The 20030-nt window shown below is 41.2% G+C and overlaps 1 long non-coding RNA gene across 1 annotated transcript in view; it reads left to right on the top strand.

The window, feature by feature from the left end:
- The first annotated feature begins 2069 nt into the window (after window positions 1-2069).
- LOC125281315 (uncharacterized) overlaps window positions 2070-20030 on the top strand; it is a 29004-nt gene continuing 11043 nt past the window's right edge. The window contains exon 1 of the long non-coding RNA XR_007188453.2: window positions 2070-2204. This is a non-coding gene — a long non-coding RNA (uncharacterized LOC125281315). The remainder of the gene's footprint in view (window positions 2205-20030) is intronic.

Below are 20030 nucleotides of genomic sequence, written 5' to 3'. Positions count from 1 at the left end.
AACTATAAATTCTCTTCTGACCTAATAGCTCACTTAGGGGAGGGTCATTTTCTTTCCAGTTTGCTGGCTGACTTCCTTCCCGTGGTGCTGGAAAGCCTTGTTCAAAGATCTCAAAGACTGCCTGCATCTCTTTCCTAATGAAGCACCCTTAGCTTGAAGCTGGGGGAGAAGGTCCATCTGGCTTCTGCCATATGTGTGTATGCTGTCAAACCAGTAAACACAGCAGAGTTTGCTGACAGTGAGGAGTTTCAGTTAGTCAGTCATAAATTAGAGATGAGATATGCTGTGTTCCTGCTGCTGCGAGCTTTCACACTCCAGAAAGGAATCTTTACTTACCTATCCCGAAGAAGAAGAAAATGTAGAGCAAGGACCCTCTGATGGGCCGCCACAGCAAGTCAACTGCGCATACACTCTTCAGAGACAGTGAGAATACGACAGGATTAGGAAACCGAAGTCGTTTCCTCGGCACCTGATCTGTAACTGTGTGCTTACCCAGTTGGTACATTGACGCTTTTGTTTTAACACATATCTATCTAATTATGTTTTGGGTTTTTTCCCCCCCCTACTCGGGTGGGTATTGGGGAACAATTCCTTGAAGAATCTTTAAAAACACTCCTGTGCTGGGTGAACATATGTGTAGTTTCCCCCCACATGTGCTTTATTCTTGTCTGATAATCAGATAGGGAGACAATAATTAAATTTTAATGCAGCTGTCTTTTTAAAGAGAAAAGTGCTTTCTGACTCTTAATGGGAAAATTTCATTATTATGATTTTAATGCTTTTAGACTAAAGGAGAGTTTACATTGAGGCCGCAAGGAAGCACAGCTAAACGACTCCTCGAAGACATATTTGTTTCATTTATGGGCTTGTGTTGAGGTGTGTTTTAATGTATTACATTTAAAACAGACCATGATGTATTAGACTATTTCAACATTTCAACCAGAATAGCTTCAGATAACATTGCTCTCTGTATCCGAAGGTATTACCACACGAGGGTCATACTTTCTAAGACAGATGATCATACTTTTCATTCTGAACACCCTTTCTTACTGAAGAGATTCTGTGACCCCCACACATCTTCAAACCTTCTCACTCTAAAAAAAAAAAAAAAGAGACAGTAAGATGTTAAGATAGTTTCACTAATATGAGAAGTGGAAAACTCATGGCAATCTATTTTGTTTGATTAGTTCAGAAATGCTTAGCCCCCGACCTCAGCTATGTTTTGTTCCTTTGAGAATGGAATTTAGGGCCAGGGAAGAAAGGTGATGACAGATGGGGTGAACAGAATAAGGAAGTTTCTAATTCATACAAAAAAGGCTATTTGGGAAAAAGGAGGGGAGGGGGCCAAGATTGTGGTTGGCCAGAAAAGAGGACTGTTGGTCTTATTCTAGTCCCAGAAATAAACACTATAGGCTCTTTGAAACTCCCTGTTTGATACCTAGGGTGAGTAGGATTGACATATTTTTAGAAAAGCTTCAGAACTTGCAGATGTAATTGGTTGTGGCCATTATTCAACAATAACAAAAATTGATATGTAGCTACAGTGGGTTGAACAGTACCCCTCCAAAATTCTTGACCGCTTGGAATCTCAAAATGTTACCTTGTTTGGACATTGGGGTTTTTTGAATGTAATTAGTTAAGGACCAAGATGAAATCATTATGGATTAAGGTGGACCCTAAATCCAATAGCTGGTGTCCTTATAAGAAGAGAAGAGGACACAGAGATCCAGGGAAGAATGTAATGTGAACACAGAAGCAGAGGTCAGAGTCCACTATCTACAAGCCAAAGAACACCAAGGGTTGCTGGCAACCACCAGAAACTGGGAGACAAACATGGATCAGACTTTCCCCCAGAGCCTCTAGAAGAAGCCAACCCTGCTGATATCTTGATTTTGGACTTTTGGCCTCTAGAACTGTGAGAAAATAAATTTTTGTTGCTTTAAGCCTCCAAGTTTGTAGTAATTTGTTATGGCAGTTCGACAAGACTAGTATAGTTGCTCAACAATTTTTTTCTAATCATTAATAACCTTAGCTTTAGGTGCTTTACCCAAACAAACACAATTATTTTCCTGAGCTTCGTCTTTCAAGCCACTGCCTGTTTATCAGCTGGGACATCATCTTCTGCACTCAGACTGGAGCTGCACCATTGGCTCACCTGGGTCTCCAGCTTGCAGATTGGGGGACTTCTCAGCCTCCATAAACATGTGAGCCATTTCCTTATAATTAATCTATCTATCATCTATCTATCTGTCTATCTATCATCTTCTTTTGGTTCTGACTCTCTGGAGAGTTCTAAGGCACTTTGCTTACATCATCTGGTCACTCCGGCCTCATCTCTTGTCAATCTCTCACCTTCATCAAGTGCTCTGAATTTCTTTCCATACTGTGAATAAAAAGTCCTGTCTGTAGACCAGTGGTCCCCTTCCTTGGCTGCACATTGGAATAAACTGGGGAGATTTAAAAATTGTTGATGTCTGGGTTCCACCCCTAGAAATTATTATTCAACTTGTAGGGGTGCAGTGGGGGAGTTTTAAAATCTCCCTGGGTGATTCTAATGTCCAATTCAGGCTGAGAAACTGCGGCTTTGCACATGATTTTGCACTCTCATCCCCTGTTCTGTTTTCCAGGCTGATACTCACTTATCCTTCTGGTCTGTAATGAACACCTGCTCCAGAAGCCTTTCTTGATTACCCTTAGACTAGGTTGGTTTCTTCATTATGTATTCCTTAGCATCCTGTACTTCCGAATCATACCACTTGTCACCTTTAGTTGTATGTATGTATGTATGTAGGTAGGTAGGTATTTATTTAATAGGCTCCATGCCCAACATGGGGCTTGAATTCATGACCCTGAATCAAGAGTCACACGCTCTACTGACTGAGCCAGCCAGGCGCTCCTGTAACTACTTTAATTCTTTACCTTCCTCATTAGAATGTAAGCTCCTTGGGGTCAGGTATCACATCCTGTTTTGCTCCATATTTTATCCCCAACACGTGCCTTTGTGCCTGGTATTTCGTAGTTAGTAAATATTAAACTGAATGCATAAACAAATGTAAATACATATGGCAGTATACACTGACAAAGGTTCCTATTTGTTTCGGGCGGTCCATTTGTGGGGACTGTCCTCAGTGTGGTCAGGAACGCTCAGCCTCTTTCCAGAGTGAATACATTTCAATGACTGTGCTCTCCTCAGATCAGAGACTTGCCTGGGGTGCAATCTTTGGGAACCATGCTTCTCAGCTGCCATTTTTTCCAGTCACCAGATCTTCAGGATACCTCTTTCCCAGCCCTAACCTTGACCTACATCCTATTCTATCTCCATCAGTTGTAAGGTGGAAGCTTGCGTCAGAGTCCCTATGGGAGCATTTTTAAAACATATTTGTTCAAACCTCTACTACTTTCCAAATTCTGACTTGGTAAGTTTGGGGTGGATCCTAGGCGTTTGTATTTTATAAAAGTTCCAGAAATTATTCTGGTATACAACCTGGTCTTCCATTGTTTCTAAATGTGTGAAGTGATTACTTGCAAACCAAAAAGAAACTCAAGTGGGAGAGGGCCAGAAGGAGAAAGATGTTGTCTATAACTTTGGCCACCAACTAAGTGCCCTTAGTTGTACCTAGGTTCGCCTAAATGTGCCATCAGTGTCCTTCCAGGAATCACATCTCTTCTTTTATTGCCCGACCGAGAGGAATGACTTTGTGGTGACTGTCGGTGGATTGTCAAGGCCATTGTAGACCGGGGGAGGATATATCTGTGGTTGGTGGAACACTGTAGGGCTCTCCAAACTGTAGACAGAGCTGACCTCTTTTGGGTTTCATATGCTGGGAAAGTTTTCGTCCCAGCTGCCTAACGGCGGCTGGCTGCTGTCAGTCTGCAAGAAAGGGGACCTGGCACGTTGCTGTGGTGTCACTAAGTGTTTCACTTTATGTAACACAGTCTTCAGAACATTGCTTTTAAATATATGTTAGGGTTGGGCTATTTAAAGCTCAAGACTTATGCTGCTCAGACATGAAGCACAACGCTCCAACATAGCTTTAAGTTATGCAAATTGTTTCTTCTCAGTTGCTGCAAGAAGCTTTGTTTGGTGATATTGGCCTAGGGCCAAACAGGTAGCGTGATATGAGTAGGCAGCCCTCCTACTAACTCTTAAATTGAAGGCTTCAGCCAGTGCTATTCTCAAACATCCAAACAGGGCAGAAACGAGCCTGAGGAAAGATACAATGAGAGGTGGCATGGACTGGTTCTGTATAGCCAGCAGCGGCCAGAGCCCAGGAGACCTGGGATCGAGGCCGGTCGAAGCACTGGGAGGATGTCCACGCACTGGGAAGCTTCTCTGCCTCCCATTCTCCCCTTGGTCCAAGCCGAACAGGGCCATCTTTCGAAACCTAAAGTTTTTCTTCTTTAAAGCTTTTTTTAAAAACATTGGTATACATGCATAAATAACCAGCATCAACAGACACCATATATCTATGTCCTCACGTCAGCCAAGGCTCCTTTTCCCCGCAGAGATGTAGTCTAATGAACTTGGATCGTAGTCAGTCCGCAGGCATTGAAAGTCCACAGTTCTCCTGTGATTTCTATCATTTCTCAGGCTCATCACCCCATCTCTGTTTCATTACCTCCATCTCTCTGGCTATAAACACAGCCCAGTTTACATAAGAAACCCACTTACTCCTAGGATTTTGCCATGTGATGGAATTTATTCATAACTGGGGAGAGGGTATAGGAGAGGGGTTATTTCCTGCTAGGCATGGCCTCCTTCTACCCTCCTGGCTCCGTTCCCTTCCTCCTGTCTCTCCTCCCTCCTCTTCTCTCCTTCTGCACTCCCTGTCTTCCACCCCCAACCCCAAGTCATGACTGTTATGCAGGGCAGTTTGTTTCTGGGGTTGGTGGAGGGAGGTGGGGTTTAGCCTCTATCCCTGAACCTGCAAGCCCAACCTCAAACCACTTACTGCTCTTGTGAGTCACCCTTCTTAGGAAGCAGTCTTGGCTATGGATGCTTTTTTTCTTCCCTGGTATATATTTGTTTGATATCTTACCATGAGTTAAGGTTTATAATGCATATGTATATAGTGGAAACTGTAGAAACTTTAGAAGGTACAGGTGGGTTCTCCTGCAGGCAAGCTGTGTGATGTCATTAGCCCTAAGCTATATAAAACCAGCAAGACTTGAAACTGCACTATTTTGGTGCAAAAGAGAAAGTGATGTTGAGGAAGAGTGAGAGAAGAATCGGAGTCTTTAGGTTTAGATGTGCAACTTCCAAAGTGAAAGGTGGAAAAGTATATAAACCACCCTATGAATATTAATAAGAATACTTTGCAAAGCACTCTGAGTTCTCAGAAGAAAGACGCTACATAAGCACAAACTTTAGCTCATTAATCCAACAGCATCCCTGGGAGAGGAGAGCCAAGGCGGATTATTCCGCTTTAAAGACGAGGAACTGGAGAAAGGAGGAGATATGACTTGTCCCCAACATCATCATTATCTCTTGCTGAGATCCCACAAATCTCTCCTTTAGAAAGTGTCCTCACACAGGCCAGCCTCACTGCTGCATGCGATACATCCTTTACTCCTGGACGCTGTTCACCATTTCACCTGTGAGGGGAGAGCCTGGGCCTCCCATCCCTTGCATCTCTCCCCCCTATTACACCCAACAGAACATCAGGGTCTTAGGAAGTACTCAGTAAATGTTTGTGGACTGGTGCATAGTCATTGTAGTGTGGAAGTGACAGAGGTTTCACTAGCTGTAGTGAAATATTTGTTTGGTATATATTTGTTTGATATCTTTGGTTAATGTATTTTCATTATGGTGTTAATGTATTTTCACATTCCAGGTATTTTCCTTGTTCTTAGTGAGTTTCAAATAATTACAAGTCATTTGAACATCTTGTTTTTATAAAAAAAAAACAAAAACCTAAAGCATTCTAGAAGTTTCCTTTGTTTATCACCCTCTTCCTGGATTTAATTGATGTATCATAAGATGAAGAACAGTTTTAGTAATGTATTTTGGAAAAATAACTTCATGTGCATACCACAAAATTTTAAAGGTTTTATAAGAGGATATTTTGTGAAAAATAACTATCCCTCTACCCTTTCCCAGGGCTACCTGCTCCCCCTTCCCAGAGACAATTGTCATTACCAGTCTTGTGTCTTTCTAGGCATGTTCTATGCTTATATAGGAATGTATATGCATATAATTTTTTAAGGTATAATTTTTATGGTAGTGTATCACAGACATTGCTCTGTACTGTGCTCTTTTGCTTAATAATGTATCTTGAAGATTGTTTCATGCCAGGGTTTATAGTTGCCCCATTTGCAGTATGGGAACAGTCTTTATGTGGACATACCATCATTTCACCACTCTCCTACTAATGAACAATAGGTTATTTTCCATCTTTTGCTATTATAAACAATATTACAATAAATGCTTTTCTACATATGTCATATTGCATATGTGCAATGTCCTGTGTGCAAATTCCTAGAAGTAGAATTGCTGGTTTGAAGAATTTGTGGCTTTACCATTTTGACGCTTATTGCTAATTGCTCCCCATAGGAAAAAGAACTGATATACACTCCCAACTACAATGGAAGAGAGAACAGCACATTTTAGAAAAGCCATCTATAAGAGACGAAAATCAGGGGAAGGTATGAAAATTAGATCATAGCAGAGTAGCATGTTGCAAAGAAGATGTGGGTGGCGACACTCATGTATAGAGCTTAATGTGTTCCAGGCTCTGTTGTGGGCTCTCGGATTCACTGACTCAAAACAGTTCTGTAACTATTCGGTGATTTTATTTGAAGGGACTTTAAATTGGTACCTTGCCTAATAGTTAAAGTGGCTGTTAGAAAAGAACATATATTGAGTATCTTCTAAGTGTCAAGAATAGAGATAAACACTTCCAGTTCTCTGTTATTTAATCCTATGAGGTAAGCATTATTATCCTCAATTTTTTTTTTTTTGGATGAGGAAACTGAAATTCAGGTTAAGCAATTTGCCCAAGGTGTGCTGTGGAATTAAAGATGGCCTCTCTGACTCTTCCTACTATGCCACACTGCCCTGTGTGATTTGGAATACTCCACTAAGAGTCAAAATGGCATTTTCCTAAGGAAGAAGGTAACGAGTCCCATGGTATTGCAGTAGGGAAGGATGTCCAAATATATGTACTTTGAATTTTCCTCAGAAATAGAAACCACCTGGTAACCAAAGGATATTTTCTGATGTAAAAATCTGAACACCACCACTGTTCTCTCTCTTTTAGTGAGGGTCTTAGAGACAAATCTGTCATCACACACGATGACCCCACTCGAGAAGGAACAGATTTTAATGTCAGCATCATTTTAGAAATTGGCAATGTAAGGAAAGGGAACATAAGGGAGTGGAACACAAGTTTCATTTTCACATTAGGGTACACAGCTGAGCTGAGATACTCTCAATGACCAAAATTTGAGTCCTGCGGTTACTGCTGTGATGAAATCCTGTGGAGAGGGGAGTTTCACTTCCAGACACAGATTGACCACTGACAGACCCAAGAAAACCCATGCAATCATCTGCTGGTTTTTCTCTACCAAGGAAAACTGGCTGTGGACCTTTTGCCAGAAGTCAGGGATGGCAATGTATGTCTTCTGTGTGTGTGTGTGTTCAAAAGATGGTAGTGCTGGGGCTGTGAGAGTACCTTTGTTATAGGGGTATTTTGCACATTGCACCTCAACGAGTGGTGTTAATACTATTAATTAACTTAGTTCAACAGTTATATACTGTGTTCTTGCCAATATGAGGCTATCCCTGTGATGCATCAGCTGGAAGATAACAGGAAATAGAAATCCTTGCCTTTGTGTTCTATATGCAGAGAAATATCTAGTCTATTGTGCAGCTAAAAACACATACACATGACAAACTAGAAGACGTCCCTCCAACGAATGTTTGCTCAGAATCTACGATGTGAAAGGCACTGAGCCAGTTTCTCAGAATACTAGGTTCAGAGGGAACGAGATATGGGTCCCTGCCCTCCATATTTACAGTGTACATGGGGAGACAGATGATCGAACAGTTACACCAAGTGAGAATTACAGAAATCACTGCTAGAAGTGTTCGGAGAGGTTATATTATTCTGGGTTGGTGGAAGAAAGCTTCAAGTAGAGACTAGACATGAAAGTCAAAAATGCGCAATACCAAATATTTTTATTATCTTTCTTCTGGGTGGAAGAAATTTTCTAGTAGAAGGTGGGTATGGAATCATAAGTGCTGCTGACCAAATATTTCCACCTCTCTTTCTTCTGGGTACATGGAAGATTATACTTTCCCACCCTCTTTGAAGTTAAGCCTGGCTATTCCAACTTGTTTTGGCCCAAGCAAACAAGATTGACATGTGTCACTTCTTTGTTTAAAATTTATTTTAATTCCAGTATAGTTAACATACAGTAGTGTATTAGTTTCAAGTGTACAATATAGCAATTTGACAACTCTATACATTACTCAGTGCTCATCAGGATCAGCGTACTATTAATCCCCATCAACTATTTCACACATCTTTCCCACCCCCCCATAACCATTCATTTGTTCTATTTTTTTTTAAAGATTTTATTTATTTATTCAACAGAGATAGAGACAGCCAGCGAGAGAGGGAAGACAAGCAGGGGGAATGGGAGAGGAAGACGCAGGCTCATAGCGGAGGAGCCTGATGTGGGGCTCGATCCCATAACGCCGGGATCACTCCCTGAGCCGAAGGCAGACGCTTAACCACTGTGCCACCCAGGTGCCCCCATTTGTTCTATTTTAAGGATCTGTTATTTTGTCTCTTTTTTCTTTGTTCATTTGTTTCTTAATTCCACATATAAGTAAAATCGTATGGTATTTGTCTTTCTCTAGCTGACTTACTTCACATAGCATTATACCCTCTAGTTCCATCCATGTTGTTACAAATGGCAAGATTTCATTCCTTTTATGGTTGAGTAATATTCCATTGTATATATACACCACTTCTTCTTTATCTATTCATCTATTGGTGGACACTGGGCTGCTTCCATAGTTTGCTATTGTAAATAATGCTGCAGTAAACATACGGGTGCCATATCTTTTTGAATTAGTATTTTCATATCCTTTGGGCAAATACTCATAGTGGAATTACTGGATCATATGATAATTCTATTTTTAATTTTTTGAGAAAACTCCATGCTGTTTTTCACAGTGGCTGTGATATGTTTCACTTCTCGTTGGAAGCTTTAAAAGCCTCATTCTATTAATCACAGCTTATCCCACTGATGTGCTCATCCTCATAGACCCATATGTTGAGAGGAAGCCTCCGGTGGTCATGGTCCCCATAGGACCATGATGAATACAGTCCTCTAGCCTTTATAAGGTCTATATTGTGGTTTTAGCCTATTGAGATTTTGGAATTGTGTGTTTCTGTAGCCTGTTCTGACTATTCCATTCATTTATATTTTTGGTGAAGATTTATTGAGGAGTTCTGAGCATTATGCTTAGGTGCTAGGAATAAATCATAGAAAAATACACACAAGTTTTTTTTCTTCTAGAGCTTATATTCTGGTTGCATGGAGGCTAGGAGATGAAGCTGGAGGCAAATAACAAACAGGTAAACAAGTAAACACATAATTAGTAAGATTTTGATTCTGGTAACTTTTACTGTTGGTGAGATAGAGAATACCTTTTAATAGGGATAGTTTTAGACAGGGTGATTAAAAAATACCTCTCTGAGAAGGTGATATTTGTAGCTAAAATTTCAAGGATGAGGAAGAAGCAACCGTGTGAAAACCTAGCAGAGAGTGTTCCTTAAGGAGAAAAGAGCAAAAACCCTGAGGTCAAGAAAGAAGTTGGCTTATATGGGCAATAAAAGAGGAACAGAATGGTCTAAACAAGGTGCTTATAGGGAGGCGGATGTGGTACCAATTAAGATCAGAGAGTCAAGAGCCCAGTGTCGTAGGCTGCAGTGAGAAGTTTTGAATTTTTCGTTTAGGTAAAAATGGAAGGTTGTTGCAATATTTTAAGTGGGAGAGTGATGTCATTTATGTGTTAAAAAGACCATTCTGTTTGCTATGGAAGAAGGCCAAGCCTGGATGCAGAAAGGCCACTTAGAGGACTATTACAACAGTTCAGAAAACCGATTTTGGGGACTTGGTCTAAGGCGGCAGCAGTGGAGATGGGGAGAATTGGGCATATTTGAGATACATTTTGCTAGTATAACGCACAGGATTTTCTGATGGATTGAATGTGGGCAGATATTAAGAATGGTGTCTAAATTTTTGGTTTGAGTTAAATAGTGTCATTTACTAAGAGAGAGAGGATTAGAGTAGAAACAAGAAGATGGGAGAGGTGAACTAAGAGTTCTGTTTAGATAAGTATAACGTGCATACTAGCTATCTAAGTTAAGATACCAAGATAGAGTCTGGGACCTAAAGTAGATGTTAAGCCTGGAGGGAAAATGGGGAGCCCCAGTAAACAGCATCTAAAGTCATGTGTGTAGATGAGATCATCTAGGGAATGTTTGTAGATAGGAAGAGAAGAGTCTAGGACTGAGTCCCTGGGCACTCTCAAATTTAAAGGCTGAGTAGAAGAGTCATGACAGAAGACTGGGAGTGAGTGACCCATGGAGTAAGAAAAAAAAGCATCAGAGTGTGGAGTGCTGGATGCCAAGAGAAGAGTTAAGAAAGGAGGAATGGTTAGATGTGTTGACTGTTACCGAGAGGTAGGTAAGATGAGAAGACAGATCTTTTCTCTGATTTTGGAGCTGACCTGGTGCTTAGTAATTTGAAAAGAGCAAATTCATTGGAGCTGGATGTAGACTGCAAGGGTTCAAGAAGGAATGAATTCAAAGTGAAAAAGTAAAGAAGCTATGCAGAGAAGGTGTAAAAGCCAGGAAATGGTCTGATAGATGGTGGGTAGATAATGGTGCATATGGGTCAATGGGGTTTTTTTTTTTTTTTTTTTTTTTTTTTGTGGGTAAGAGGTTCTTTTTTTTTTTTTTTTTTTTTTTAAAGATTTTATTTATTTATTCGACAGAGATAGAGACAGCCAGAGAGAGAGGGAACACAAGCAGGGGGAGTGGGAGAGGAAGAAGCAGGCTCATAGCGGAGGAGCCTGATGTGGGGATCGATCCCATAACGCTGGGATCACGCCCTGAGCCGAAGGCAGACGCTTAACCGCTGTGCCACCCAGGCGCCCCTGTGGGTAAGAGGTTCTAAAGCACATTGTATGGTAATGGGAAGAATTCAGGGAAGAGAATGAAGGGGGTAGGAAGGGGAAGAGGAGGGAGGAGAAGGAGGGGAAGAAGACAAAGACTAAGTATAAAGTACTTAGAGCATATGGAGTTATGAATGCCAGTAGAAAAGAAGGCATTGACTTTGACCTTAGTGGGTGATTAGAATTTGTGTGGGCTGAGAAAAGTGGGACCATCATCAGCAAAGGTGTATTTGTGATATTTAAGATAGTATTTTGGTGAAAAACAATTAGTAGGATTGGTTGACTAAAGACATGGCTTTATTAGGGAAATAATACAACTGAAATTGGAAATACCTATACAATTGGAGAGTGCAGGAGTCTGTGCTAGCACTGCCCTGACAGGCATCTATCTGGCCTCTGCTCAAAGGTGAGGGCAGACTGCAAAGTCCATTATATCTGAATTACCTTTGGGAATTGATTATTTAGGCCATGAGAAGCCAGAGTGCATTTTAGAGCAGGGGAACTTGATGAAAACAGTATTTTAAGCAGCTTCTCAAGGAGAGAGCATTTAGGAGGACTGGAGCAAGGAGGTTGGGGAGCTGGAGAGGCCAGGTGGGAGGTCCGTGGGACAGAGGCCAACAGGGTTGTGGCACTGGGATTGCGGAGGAAGGGAGGCAACGTGGCAGATGACATTAAAGGCTGTAAGAGGAAGCATTTAAGATGGTTGATATCTGGGAGGAAGTGTTAGGAAGGGGTGAGGGCATATATATTTTAGCTTGGAGAAGTTGTGAACCAGAACAGGGTAAGTTAGAGACATGGAACTGGGGGTTGGGGGTTATTTTCTTACAAGTGTTTTTTGAGCCAGTAACACTAGATGAATTTGTAGAGAGAAAATATGGAGAGAGAAAAGCAGGGCATAGAGGAGAAGAATGAGGGAAGGAGACAAAAAAGAACAGTGGGATAGAGAACAGAGTTTCAAGAAAAAATTGTTCCTTGGGATCAAATGCAACCAAGAGGCGATATGGCGGGTATCGATGACCACTAATGCTATATCTGCTTAGTTTATGAAGTGCTTTCACAGTGTTTCATTTCATTTACAAGTTTAAGGTCTTCTTAGCAATTCTCTGAGGTAGGGAGAGGGTCAGTATTTTCACTTTCAGAAAATAGACCTCCTCAAGGCCACATGATAGCTTCCATAGAGTTGTGGTTCTCAAAGTGAGGGGCCTCTTGTAGCAACAGCAGCCTCGCCTGGGGACTTGGAAATGCAAATTGTTGGACCCCATTCCAGACCTACTGAGTCAGACACAGTGGGGTTGGGGCCCAGCAATCCGTGCTCTAGCAGGCTTTTCAGGTAATTCTGATGCACACTAAGTTTGGGAACCACCAGCTTCCATATAATGAGCATATGGCAGAAGGAAGACAGATGCTAGAGGGTTAAGGAGTGAATGGGAAGTAAGAAATAAAGGCAGCTGGAGTGGTTACTTTCCCCTGCTAGGCCTGATCTCATTTCCTGGGGTTGTGGTTGGAGGGTGCTCATTCAGGACCTCTGGATTCTGCTTTTTCAGTACTATCTTGACTTCCATTTGACTATAAAATTGCTTTGGGAAATGCATTTGTTCAGTGCTATTGTATTTGTGGGAGTAGGGATTTTTTAATTAAAAATCAAATTTTATTAGTGCAGGGAAGGACCATATATATAACATTCTCACAGCACTTAACATGGTGATCCACACTCTGTGGTTTCTTAGTAGAGACTCGTGAACATCTTTGTGCGTCTAGAAATGACAATGTGCGGGCATGATCGTGGTATGGCTACTTAGGAGAAATATGAAAACAGACTGACAGAGCAGTCAGAAGCGACAAGGGCCTAAACTAGGATGCCATCTGGTCATGGGGATATTTGGTGGTCCTGAGAACCTTTGGGGAAAGTTGAAAAGTAGGACCAACAAGGGTTCATTGACGAGAGAGGTCTATTAACTTGGCACAGGTAAGTGAATGAGCATAGTGCTAGTTCGAGGAGAGGAATTAAGAAAACTTTTCCCTTTAACAACTTAGTGTTCTCTAAAGAAGAGGACAAGCATGTTTAACATGAATGTTTTCTATCTCTGCCCCTGCTTATCAGTAACACTTTCCCTTGCTCCAGTGTCAAAATGGTGAGTTTACTTTTTGACTTTGATGACAGGCTACTGAGCTGTTGAACCCCAGGTCCTTGGCCTTCACCTTTCCTCCTTGGCATTGGTGTGATTTCTCTTCTAACTTTCTTGGCTCCAGGCTCTAGCTGGGAAGCTCCTTACCTCATTAGGGTCTAAGAGGTCTGCGTTCCTCTCTCTCCTCATGGCCATGATTCTTCAACACTTGGGCTTAATGTCTTTGAGTGTCGTGTGTGGCCCAAGGAAGGAAGTAGACAGAGTCTGAAGGAGCCATGTGTGTGTATCAGCTGTTTTTCCTCCTATTTTGGTCAGGTGTGCCTTCCTTAGGGGGTCAGTCAGGGTAGGAAACACGACATTTCCTAGTCCTCAAATAACTTCTGCCTGAGAGAATTTTTGATTGACTTTATAAAAAAAAAAAAAACCCTCAAAAAATGCTTTTGGCAATCTTCAATAGGACAGATGGAAATGTGCCTGGCAGGGTTTGATGTTCTAGGATGAAGTTTCCATCATCTTTTGTCTAGTCACAGAAGGTACTTTGGAGTAAGAAAAGTAAAACCGAGCTTGATGTGGGCTCATTTGGCTAGATATACGCTAGTCGGACATGCAAGTTTTTGGCATGGGTGTCTAGCGTTTTCTGCAGTGAATGGGGAGCTGAGTGCGCATTTGATGAAGAAAACATAAGACCTCAACAATTGCAGCAATGGAAAGAAAACATTAAAATAGGAAATTAAAATCCACACGTGTGTCTGTAAGTATCTGTAAGCATAGACAAAAGCATGTTTACAGGGCCAGACTAGACCACACTTAAGGAAAGATCTAGGTTAGATCAACTAAGCAGTGAATACTGTTGGCTGATTTACTGAGCTTAGGGGCTGAGCAAAGGTATTCTGCAGTTTGTATTTTTGATGTGTGTTGTTAATTAATGAAATGCATGCAGCCTTCCTGTGAAGTGAGTCAGTGTTCCTCATTTCACGTGTGAGGAAACAAGGGCAGAGAGGATAAGTGACTTGCCATTTTGCCAACTAGTAGCATCACCCTAGCCATATTGCTAGAATTTCCAGTGGGACTTCAAAGGATGACTTTAATTTCAGATTTAGTCTGGGTTCATGTAAGGCCACTTCGGTGGAATTTCCATGTCTGTGGAGTCACTCACTGGGTCCTGCCTGGAAGGTAGGTAATGGTCAGTAAGAGTCTACTCGGAAGGTGTGGGGGTTCTAAGTGCTTCTCCTGTTGACTTAAATTAGCACTTGTCTTGCTTTCGTAGTATAAACTTGCCATCCCTGAGTGCCACTTATGTGCTATTCAGAACAAAGAGCAAGCTTGCTGGAAAATTAATTAATTCAATAATTGGTGGCAAAGGAACTTGAAAGCTTGCCAGACCAGCAGCCCAGTGTGATTTGTAGCAACAGAACAGAAAAATACCTGAGGAATGAGTTTCATGTTTATTTTGGGGGGACAGTAATAATCAGCAATAAGGGAAAGGGGCCAACGAGAGTAAACATGAGGGTTTCAGTTTTTCTCTTGCATGATGGGAGCTCTCCTTGTGGAGCGACCCCCTGCTCAAGACGAAGCGCTCCGTGCACTGGTAGAGGAGCAAAGTAAACACATGGTTGTTACGGGGACAGCTAACTGTGCTCGAAGCCTGAATCAACCCACCTAGATGAGTGAGGTCAGCGCGGCTCCTTAAACTGTGCAGAGACAGCACAGAAATGGTAGCATCTGTAGATGGAAACAGGGTTTAGGAAACACCCAGGATTTCGAAGGATCAGAAGTTACCTGTGGGCAGTGGTGGTGGGCTGGCAGGGAAGGAGAACGACCGAAGTCCAGTGTTAGGTTAAAGAGAGGCACTCTTGCAAGATGGGAATGAATTAGGCTAGTGGGCAGTGGAAGATTCCAGCTGTGTGCTTCATTCCACAATCTGTAAATAGATTATTACTCTTGCATTTTGCCAGTGGGAAAGGGAACTAATTAATTAGAGGAACAGAGGATCTTACAGTATTGGGACACTTTGAATTTCAACGGAGAAGTTGTCAAAGTGTTTCAGAATGAGTCAGAAGGAGCTAAATGTTTAGGGGTGCATGGTTTGTGAGCGTATGATTCATAAGGGGAATTTTATGTGCTATAAATGTCTTGAGTAAGTGGGCTTTCCTTTTTTGAGGGGGGGGAGTTCAAATTTGCCTTATTAGCAGCAAAACTGTAATACGATGTGATTATATTTAAGGAACTATGTTTCAAAAATCTGAAATTCACTTAATTTTGTAGATAAATTTTAATATGGTAATTTCTTATAATGACCTTTCTTAAATGGCCTGGATAAAAATACCAGCAGGTGCTGAGTGGCTGTGTAAAGAACATCATGTCAAGTTCTGAAGGGGGTTCAGAAAGAAATAAGTAAAGATACATTTATAATCTAAAGGCCTACCTTCAAGATATATCAAAATACCCAAAGATTGTTGTACTCTTTCTTTCTCTAAACTCTGTCTGGGGGGGGGGGAGATGTCTATCTTATGGGAATAATCTAAATATGGAAAAAAATCAATGTACAAAGATATTGATTAACATATTATTTACCATTGTGAAATAGGAAAAAAATTTGAAATTACAGCAATACCCATTTGATAAAGCATGCTATTTATGTTCCAATAACCATTAACAAAATGATGGTAATACGAACTATATAAGAAACATGGAAAAAGCATATAAACTTATGTTACATGGAAAGATTAAAATAATAATAACTAACATTTAGTTAGCCTCTATTAGGTAGTATTTCTGTTTTAAGTCCTTTAAATGTTTTAACTCACTTAATTATCAACAACAATCTTAAGTGGGGGGTATTGTTATCTCCCTTATTTTGCAAATGAAAGAACTCAGGCAGAAAGGTTATGTAATTTTCCAAGGTTACACAGAAAGAAGTAGAGCCAGCTGGCCTCAGAGACAGGCATAAAACTGTATCTACTGTATGATTAAAACTATTTATAAAGCATATATGAGGAGTGAATATGTTGATTTTAAACAGTGAAAACACTTCTTATATATAACCATATTTCTGCAGGGCGGTTATCTTCCGTGGTCATCTATTTCACTAGCCAGGTAAAGGAACATGGTCCTTGTTAAGGCTCCAGGTGCCAAAGGGGTTGTGTGGCTCCTTTTGGGAATGCATGCAATTGCTTTCCTGGCTCTGTGTGGATAATCTGCAATGGTAGTATTAGCTATAGTTCACCATTTGTTTTCTCTCTTGTGAATTTGGTTACACACAAGTGGAGACCGGAAGAGGTGGCTGATATCAGTGTGGGTTGAGCCAAATACAGCTCTGCAAGGTGATAGTACCCTTGGAGTACTTCACAGAGCCTAAACTTCAGACTCACATGAGACTGTCTTATAATAATATTATGATGTGACATTTGATTGCTATTTGCAGTTCACACATCATTTTCATCATCGCATTTGATCTGCACAAAAAGATTACCTTTATTTTGCAGATGAAGAAAGAGACGTTCAAAGAGCACTCAAATTGCAAAACCTGAATCCAAGCCCTGCTATTCTCTTCTTTTAACAAAGATGTAAACATACTGTGTATATATACCTAGTACTTTGTATCTGTGTATCTGTCATCTAATTTCTCTGCAACTTGCTCTTGTCCCTTACTGCTCTGTCATATACATCTCTACAGCTAAGATGTGAATCTGACTTGTTCTTTTAGTATTTGCACCATAACCTGCACCGTCGGGATGCATTGTAGTCTATTCAACCATTCTATTCTTTTTCTTTTTTTAAAGATTTATTTATTTATTTGAGAGAGACAAAGAGAGCATGAGTAGGAGGGGCAGAGGCAGAGGGAGAGAGAATCTTAAGCAGACTCCATGCTGAGCCTGGAGCCTGATGTGGGTCTTGATCCCAGGACCCTGAGATCACAACCTGAGCCAAATCCAAGAGCCTGAACCCTAATAGACTGCACCCCGAGGCCCCCCTCAACTATTCTATTTTTGTGGACATGAGGGTTGTGTCAAGTTTTGCCATCATGAACACAACTGCAATAAACACCCTTGTATGTATGTCCTCATGTACTGGTACTTTGATTTTTACAGGGTTGATTCCCAGAAGTAAAATTGCTGAGTCAAAGGATATGTGCTTTTAAAATTTTAATATATCATGTCAGATTCCTCTCCAAAAGGCTGGGTCAAACACTTTTCCACTCTGATGTCTGGAAGTGCCTGCTTCTCTGCACTCTCTTCAGCACTGGGAGTTGTCACTCCGGTCTCCCGCAGAAGAAACCCTGGCATTCTGACTGTAAAGCCAGGCTTCTGTCTTTTCAATTAAGATGTCTCAAGTAACAGGGACTTTGGGCAGATTTTTAAGAAATAGTTATCTTTAGGAGATTATTCATGATCTAATAGGCTTGGGTTCTGTTAGGAGGCTGCTTTTGGCCTCCACCATTGCTTTGTATACACACATGTCAATAAATAATAACCATTACGGTTGAACATTAGACTTGACAGTGTAGTAACTTATGAACAAATCTCCTCATTAGCAGCACTATTATTTTGCTGTTTGCAGCAATCTAGTAGTCACAGCTAAGTTGAAACAAGAGCCATTATGTATGTAAGACATTTTTAGCTCATTTACTCTGAACTCACTTTGCATACAAGAGCACTTGGCCCACGCCATATGGTGTAATGTCAGAACAAGATGCAATTGGAAGTGAAGAGGAATAGGACCTCTTTGACGTGAGAGTGCATTATCATGTACTTGGATGCTTATGGCTTTAGAACCGACTTAACAATTGTTTCTGAATAGATTCAGATTTTAATTCCATCTGATTGACCCACATATCTTCTTGCTGTTGAAACAGAGGGGCTACTGTCCTAATATATTTACTTATGCATGTCTGTGTTTGTTGACCACTCAAGAGTTGGAATTGTGACATTGTATCACTGGACTTAATTTCCTCTTTCAGAAATTCTTATTGATATCTCATAAGCTGAGGTTGGGGAGTTATTAATTTGAGTGCTGGATTGGGTGTCTGGCAACTATTTCATTTTTTCTAGTAATGGCACCTTGATATTAATCTGGGGAGCCCCCCTCCCCAGAACCTCTCTCCTTTATTCCAAGGATGGGGTTTGCATGCAGCACCTCTCTCCACCCCAGAGCTAGTCTATTTTGCTCCCCTGGCATATGGTTTGTTGAGGGGTGGGCATATGACCTGACCCAGGATGATGACACTCAGTTCAGAGACATTCGTTAGGATTATAGGGAAGACACCATCCCTTTCTGCAGTGATTGCTAACTCTAGGCTGAGGTAGGCTGAGCTATAAATCTCCAAAAGGATAGGGTCAACCTGAGAGTGAAGCCAACCCAGAGGTTTGCAGACCCAAGAGGTGGAAAGAACTTGAGTCCTGAGGCCGCTTTTGAGCTTCTGGTTCAGGGTCTATGGACTTTCCCAAGGTGTGAGCCGATTGTTTCCCTCCTTTTCCTTATTTTTAACTTCGCCCGTTCGGAGTTGCATGACTTCTTTTACTTGTATCCAGTTGAATCCTAACTGATTTAGGTTTTTAAATTGTTCTGATTTTTCTACTGCTTTATTTGTATGATTTTTCAGTGGCTTCATTGTTTCACTGCATAACCAAAGATGTTTTCAAGCAACTTCTAATGCAAAGTATTAATTAGGTTAAATAAGGATACACAGATGCTGAGAGATGAGCTTCTCTTTGGCAGGTCTGCAAATATAAAAAGTTAGTCTCTCTTGTTTTCTAGTGAGTTTGTTTAGTTTTTAGGTCAGATGTTGGCACCTGAGTTTCCTTCCTCCCTGGTCAAAGTTAACAACTCCATGGGATTTTTAAAAAATGTTTTCAGTTCTTCAGATAATAGCATATGGAAGCTTATTACCCCAGCACATTAAATATTGCCCTGGGGGCTGAAAACACAGCAAAAGGTACCGAGAGTGCTAACCGAAGCCAGGTTCCTCCTTCGGGGAGCCATGAGTGAATCACAAATGATTTCTTAGCTTGTGTTTCGCTGTGTCTTGTTCCAGGCACCTAAAGCAGCTTTGGAATTTAATATTATTTCCTCTAAGCTTGAGATAGATCATATAACTGTCTTATAAGAACCAATAACAATGTTTAATTATTGTAGAAATAAAGTATAAGGGCAGGTGAAGAAAGACAGTATATTTTTCCCTAAACAGAGCTAGGGGAGGGCAAACCCCAATCGGAAAATTATTTTTCCAAACGAAATGATCTGCAAAATAAAACAAACATTTCTCCAATAGCCTCAGAGTGGTCAAACATGGGGGCAAGACTGGGAGTCCCCCGAGGCAGAAACATGCAGACAAGAACAGCACTGTAGGGCCAGGCACACGGGAAGAGGAGTCTTCCCCAAATTGAAACTCAGTAAAAAATGCTGGAGGAAGCGAACATTCTCAGAGATACCATTGCTATAAACTCCACACTGAAATTATGCCCCATGCAAGGCAAAAAGAAAGACTAAAACTTGCCCAGAGTTCATCATAAGGGAACTTACATGAGGAAATGACACTCCAAGTCATGGGACACAGGCCTGATGAGGATGGCGTGGAACACCCAGAACGTGAGGCGTAGTGTAAGGGGAGACCTCGACAGGCACTTCAGAGCAGAGGCGTTTCTCTCATGCCTTCCTGGCTGAGCCTTCACCAATTCGTAATGAGTGGAGTTGATGAAGCAAGAGTATTT

This window comes from Ursus arctos, unplaced genomic scaffold (genome assembly GCF_023065955.2).
Source record: "Ursus arctos isolate Adak ecotype North America unplaced genomic scaffold, UrsArc2.0 scaffold_1, whole genome shotgun sequence".
NCBI classification, from domain to species: Eukaryota; Metazoa; Chordata; class Mammalia; order Carnivora; family Ursidae; genus Ursus; species Ursus arctos.
Note: the sequence above shows the minus strand (reverse complement) of the source record. Positions and strands in the feature narration are given on the sequence as shown.